We start from the raw sequence: 7,203 nt of genomic DNA, 5'->3' as shown, positions 1-7,203 counted from the left end.
AGGCTTTTGTTTTTATCTTCAGAAGCTCTAAGCCTGCACTTAAAAATCATACTGGTTAGAAGCTGACCTGTGAAAAGAGCTCTCAGCCACAGCTGAATGGAAGCCCTGGCAAGAGAGACGGCAGTCTAAATCCTTCTAATGTCGAGAGAGGGCAATGCAGCAACTGTGATAACTACCCAAAACTCTAAAAGATGAGTTTGGAAAATATCTTCTCTTTAGACAATAGAGAAGCTTGCGATGGTAACAAATGTACTGTTTATTTCCTCATATTGCACATAAGACAGTGTGCCCATCGTAGGCACCCAGCTGCCTCAGCATTTGCCCAGGAGTGGGGAATGGAGATCAATGCCCCATGGTGTATTCTATCTCCTGCCACTCAACACTGAACAACAGGGCTGGCTTGGTTCATACCCATATAGCTCAAAATTATGAAGAAGGTGTTGTGCTAAGTCCACCTTAATGATCACTCTTGGCTTGACAGTAAGTACTGTGCTTGCAAATTGTTTCCCATCTCTCCTCTCCTATCTACAAATAGAAAAGAGTTAAAATCTTTAGATACCTAAAAAGTGTAACAAACAACTAATGAGAATATCTTAGCAACTATGATTTTAAATGTATTCTGACTAGTGTAAGGGGTACTGAAGTCAGAACGTGGACATCACATAGGATTATTTTGAGATGGGAACGAATATTATATTATTGGAGAATTTTAATGAGTACTGAGCCAGTTTGTTATTTATTTTCTTCCAAATGTTAATAAACAGCTCCAGTGATAATTACTGGTTTTCTATATTTATGGAAAACTGGCATTTCATAAATATCAAAATGTGATGCTATCTACTTGTGTGCTGGGTTTCTATGAATATATAAATTTTGTAATTACCTCTAGAAATACAAGTTAATTTTTTTGTAAATCAAGAAGAAGAATGATAAATCCGTTAGAGTTGTGGAGTTTTAAGCACCTTTTCCATTGTTCTTTATGAGAGTTTATTTAAAATGAAGCCATGAAGTGTCATAGAAAATGCAGGAGGCAAAATTTGTTTATTAAAGCTACCAAGATGTTCATCAAAACTCAGTCACCATAGAGATACTTGGCAGGATGTACACAAAGCTTTCTCAAAAGACCAGAAGGTTAAGAACATGCTCTCATCCCCAAATAATCAATGCTAAAAGGCTAACCAGTGTGCAGGGGTTATACTAACTCAAACTAGTAAAAGATTTCATTTTAAAAGCAAGTTTTAGCTTATTTTCAATCCAGGGAAAAAGACATTCTCACTTGATATATTTACTATTAAAATGTATTCTCTTGGATAGGATTGGCAGAAACTCCTCTATTAATATTTATTTTTAGAACTTTAATCCATTTCATGGCTCAGTAGAGAATTAATATTTAGCAAATGTGCGATCAGCTTTTTTGTCTTAGGGCTTAAATTTACCCACATCCTTCCTGTGTACATTTTAGTTTTGTTATGAGTTTTAGAACAAGCATACATTTCCCTCAAAATATACTGAAAAATCCTTCTGATGGGATACAACTTTTGTTTTGCTTTCATAACTAAGTCATCCTTACTTGGAAAATTTTAGAAGCAAAGAGATGTGTCTAGAAGAAACTTCATCTCCTAGTTAGGGATTGGATGTCTGAAAGTGCATTGAAACTGGCCAGTGCTAACATGATAATTCTAGGCCATAACAAATTTCAAAAAGGCTTGAAAGGATCTAGACCTTAATTGAGTAGTATTACATTTTTCTATAATCATTCAATCATGTGTGGTCATAAGGAACTGATCTTTCTCAGGTTGTTTAAAGATAGCATTGTCACCAGTGCTAAGGATGGGTTTTGTGGTGACAGGGATTAACTACAGTCTTCTGAAATACAACTCATCCAACAAATAAACCTTACGGTTGTGAATCTAGGAAGCAACTGGGTAGCGTGCCAATGTTACATCTTGAGAGCACTCTAACCAGCAGGCGAGAGCACACATGTGTTTAACAACCTCTCCACATGGAATTTGAGTCCCATCCGACCAGCTGGCTCAACAGGAGTCCAGCATCAGCTCATCACAATCAGATAACTTCATGCTGTTTCTTATTAAAGAATTAACTGTAATTATTAATGTGTTTGAACAAAATCATTTATAGCCCAAGGAAAGCTGAGCATACTATAGAGGTCAGGTTTTCGACATCATGTTTTATGGAACAGAAAGTGAACTAGAACAATACTAGCTACAGCCTTGGTCTTCAGAAAACTTTTTTAAAAAAAATATTGTTTGAGAATTATATATGTGCATTTTTCAATAGGGCCATCCCGCAGAGCATCCATAGCTCATCAGGGGCATCGGCAGAATTTTTGAAGCGAATTGATTAGATGGCTTCCAGCATATACACAAACATCAGATAAGTATCAACTCGGTCTCAGAGGCATTGCACATTGCACATTGTTACCAATCCTCATGATGTTCAAGCTATGGAATATGAGTTGCACCCAAGTGAAGAAAACATCTAACTCGGTGTGTATGCGTGAATGCTCTGGGCAGGCACAGCATTTCTTTTACATGGCTCCCTAGATCCTAACTAACCTGCTGGTAAAGCAGAACTTTCTTCTCTTTCCCTTTTGGGATGGTTGTTGCTGTTGCTGTTGTTGTTGTTGCTGTTGTTGTTGTTGTTGCTGCTGCTGTTATTGGGTTAGAATTCCGGTTCATCATTTTCTCCCACGAATTGACTTTGGTTATGAGCTCCAGTATTATATGAGTGTGATTCAAAAAGGTGTTCCTGATGGAACAAGGTAGTCTCTCCACCTGAGAACTCCAAAAGAAGCCCAAAGTCAATTTGCAGAAGCTACTTATCAGAATATCACCATAGGCCAGGAATGGCGGCTCATGCCTGTTTTCCCAGTGCTCTAGAAACTGATGTAAGAAGATAAAAAGTTTGGGGCCAGCCTAGGCTACACAAAGAAAATTCTGTCTTAAGAGACAATTGGAATGGGGATGGGGAAATGGTATGACAAGCTAGATACCTAGGACAATGGACTGACACAGTCATCTCCTGTAATCAGACAAGACTTTCAGTGCAATGATTGGGACACCAACCCAGCCACAAAACCCTAGACCCACCATTTTTCTTGCCTACAAGAGATGCAGGGATAAAGATCAAGCAGACTGGCCCAGCTTGAGACCCATGCCATGAGAGGGAATCCACCCCTGACAGTTTTAATGATATTCTATTGTATTTGTAGACAGGGACCTAGCATCACTGTTATCAGAAAGGATTTGCACAGCAACTGTTGGAAGCAGATGCAGAAATCCACAGACAAACATTAGGTGGAACTGTGGGAACCCTGTAGAAGAGGGAGAGGAAGGATTGAAAGAGTCAGGGAGGTCAAGAACACCACAAGAAAACCTACAGAATCATTTAACCTGTTTCCATAGAGACTGACCTGCCAGTCTGAGAGTATGCATGGGACAGACCTAGGCCCTCTGCCCATGTGTAACAGTTGTACAGTTAGGTATTCACATGGGACTCCTAACAGCAGGAGCAGGCTGTCTTTGACTCTGTTGTCTGCCTTTCAATTCCTCTCCCTTAAGTGGACTGCCTTGACTGGCCTCAATCGGAGAAGATGCCAAGGCTCACTGAAATGTGATATGCCAAGGCTGGTGGATATCCATGAGACGCTTTTCCTTTTCTGAGGAGAAAGGGAAGAGGGTTGGATGGGGGGGTTGTTAGAGAGAGGGACTGGGAGGAGACAGGAGAGGGGAAGCTTTGATCCAGATGTAAAGTAAATATAATAATAATAATAATAATAATAATATTATAGAAACAGCAATCAGATAATATTGTTGAGAAGACTCTCTTCCTCTAAAACCAAACTGTGGTCAGAAGTTCCCCATAGTGTGTCAAATGTTCCAGTTATTATTTTAATATCTTACTTCTGGGAGGATCAGCATGATTACAAACAGGTATCATCTGGTTGATAAAATAAGCACCTTTAATAAACATCTTTGTTGGTCGATAGATGTCTTCATAGACGATTTCTAAGTGGTTCAAGTGACTGTTCCACCTATCTCTCAGCCTTAGGAGCCACCTCTGCAGGTTTCGCTGCTATGAAAATATTGATTCTCTAGTTGGCATTCCAATGGAATCCACTAAGCTTCTTGAAAGTAATGACGCTGGTTTTCTAATCCTGAAAATTTATGGGGCTGCACGTAAGTGAGATGTCAACTTTTGAACCTATATTCATGTATGGATTTTATCTCAGCTTGCCCTTAAAACTGAATATCACTAGATAACCCAGAGTATTGACTGAATCTAAATGACAAGTTCTCAGGAAGAAGTATAAGGCTCATTTCTCTTCATCGACTGTGATTCCAAGTGGGCACTGTGAGTATGCAGGTCTTGAATAACAATAATAATAGCTACTAACATTTACTAGGCACATTACAGACTACCTCTTAATGCTCAAACAACCACCTGAGTTAGGCTGTCTTAACAGATCAAAGTAGAAGTCAAGAATCGTGCCCATGTTCAAATGAACTGGGCAGGGGGCAGACTTGGCGCTTAAGCCAAGGAATTTTTTATTAAGAGCATATGTTCTTCATCCTTCTGTGTTTTTACTGGTTAGCTCTTTGGCAAAAAGAGGATTTGCCCTGTCTAAACATCTGCAAAGATCAACTCATTCATTTAACCCAAAGGCCCACTTATTTTCTGTCTTGTATGCCCCTACAAGAATCTAGCTAACTAAGCCTTGTTACAAGAAATAGGGTTGATAGCATTTCTTTGATTTATTAGGAGCAATAGTTGGTTGGTTTATTTGTGTTTGAGTTTTGCTTTCAAAGCACATAAACAGAATAGGATTGACAATAGGGTTTCAGCAACCACCTCTATGAAGCCAGGGTATGAGGAAAGCATGGAGCCACATTCTCTGAACTTGTTAGAGATTTTTAAATACAATAGTGTTCCATGTTTTTTATTTTCAGTGTTTCCTATTTCCTCATTATTATTGGCAATGACATAATTAAAATAAATGGCTTGAATATTGCCATTTGGAGGCACAGGGACTCTCTACAGCTCAGAAAATGGAGTGTGTTATTTCTCAATTTGAAGTGCAAAGATTAATCGCGGAGGAGAAATGCTGGTGATTTTAAAAAGAAAGGCCTACTTTCTCTTTATTTATGTGTATGCTCACATGAGTGTGGGTGACTGTAAGTTCCCAGAGACGGTGGCAGGTCCACTGAATCTGGACTTACAAAAAGTTGTGAATAAACTAAGCTGGGTTTTGGAAACTTAGCTGAGCTTCTCTGCAAGAGTAGCAGGTTCTCTTCACTGCTGAGCAGTCACTCCAGTGCCTTTGAAGCTTTAAACATTTTAAATTACGTTTTTAATATTTATTTTTGCACTCATGTAGGTGTGGCATGCTCTCTGTGGTGTTTGTGTGGAGGTGAGAGGAAGATTTCCGGGAGTTCGTTTTTTTCCATCGTAGGGCATCCTGGGATCAGACTCAGATTGTTTGGCAGTCAGAGTCTCTATGCACTGAGCCTCGTTGCTGGCTCATAGAATAGCATCTTTCACGAAGAGGATATGTAAATTTTTAAGTGGAAGTTATGCTTTCATTTCCAATCAGCACAGTGTTGATTGAAAAAGCAAGTGACAGGAAGATGCATTCCATCTGATTCAACTTATTCAAAGATAAAGCTGTAAAACCACTGTACAAAGCATTTGTGGATTCATATACGGGTAGAAGGAATAGCAAGACCAAGTGGAAAGGCAACAAAATCGCAATGGTGGTACAAAGGGAACTTAAAAGTTGAAATATTTGATTTATAACTAGAAATGTGGATGTGTTTTATGTGGTAAAATATGGAAGTATATTTAATTTTTAAATAACTTGAATGTATTAAAATAAAATTATTAAAAATGAACTGAAACAAAAATAGAGGAAAAGAAAGATGTTAAAATTTTTTCAAAAGGACAGTCTGTCCTATTATTCTTTGGAGCAGACTGTAATCTAAGTTTAAATATGAATGAAAATTTCTGAGTGTATCAAAGATTACTTTAGGGTTAAAATCAAGACTTGTGTTTTCACAGGGTAAGATCAGTATTTTTGCCTGGAAAGGAAATATTTTAAACAGTAGCACAATAAATACTCTATTAAATATACATTTAATCTTATTTCTCTAGATTCTTTATAGGATCTCCTTTTAAAAGAATATATGGGTTTTTATTTTATGTTTAAAGGGTCATATATGTATACAGTAAGATTCACAGTATAAAAGTCATGCAGTGAAAATCAACTTTTGGATTGAGTTAGTCTCCAATTCCCTTTAGAATTTTCTTGTGGCTCTCTAGAAATGATCTGGGTACAATCCTGAGTAAAACGTAGACACACACAAGTACCACAGACACATAGGGAAAGCTAGTGTGGCGATGTGTGTCTGTAATCCCAGCACTCAAGAAGCAGAGACAAAAGGATCTTCCAAGTGCAAGGCTAGTCACAGAGTTCCAGGGGCTAAATAATGAGACTCTGTCTGCAAACAAACGAAACCACTCCTTATAAATTGTCAGTTCGGACATATGTATTTCCTATTTGAAAGCTTCTTGATGTTCTAATTGCTTGAATATATTATAACTATTCAAACTAGTCACCAGTTAATGGATATTCAGATAACTCTCAGTCTTGTGCCAAGAAAACAATTCAGTAAATAGTATCCTGCATCCACGTGTAAGCACATGGGATACACAGAAGTACAGTCTTTTTTTTTTTTAAATCAAATGTTCAGAATGTGACAGTAAGTTTCCTGAGAACAAGTAGACTTGGTGACTTTGCTGGCCTGGGTTTCTTTCACTAGTAGATGCTGCAGAATTTTGTGCTGCTTCTATATTCATGAAAAAGGCTTTGCCCTTTCATTTAAATCCCAATGGTAACTCCAGCAGAATATAGGAAAGGTCAGACTGGGGAAAGGAGGTCCAGCATTGAGAACAGTGATCAGACTCTACCAAATACTGCCTTCTCACTTCCGTGTGTAATTCAGTAGTATAAGGTAGAAAGTTGGGAGATATTTTTGTTTTACTCCCTTTTTAGTATGTGTGACACACACACACACACACACACACACACACACACACACACACAGTCTCAGAAAAAAACCAAGCAAAACTCCAAACAAACAAGCAAATAAATATAAAAACAAGTCCAAGGAAAAATTCCAAATC

The sequence above is a fragment of the Rattus rattus genome, chromosome 1, assembly GCF_011064425.1.
Source record: "Rattus rattus isolate New Zealand chromosome 1, Rrattus_CSIRO_v1, whole genome shotgun sequence".
Taxonomy (NCBI): Eukaryota; Metazoa; Chordata; class Mammalia; order Rodentia; family Muridae; genus Rattus; species Rattus rattus.
Note: the sequence above shows the minus strand (reverse complement) of the source record.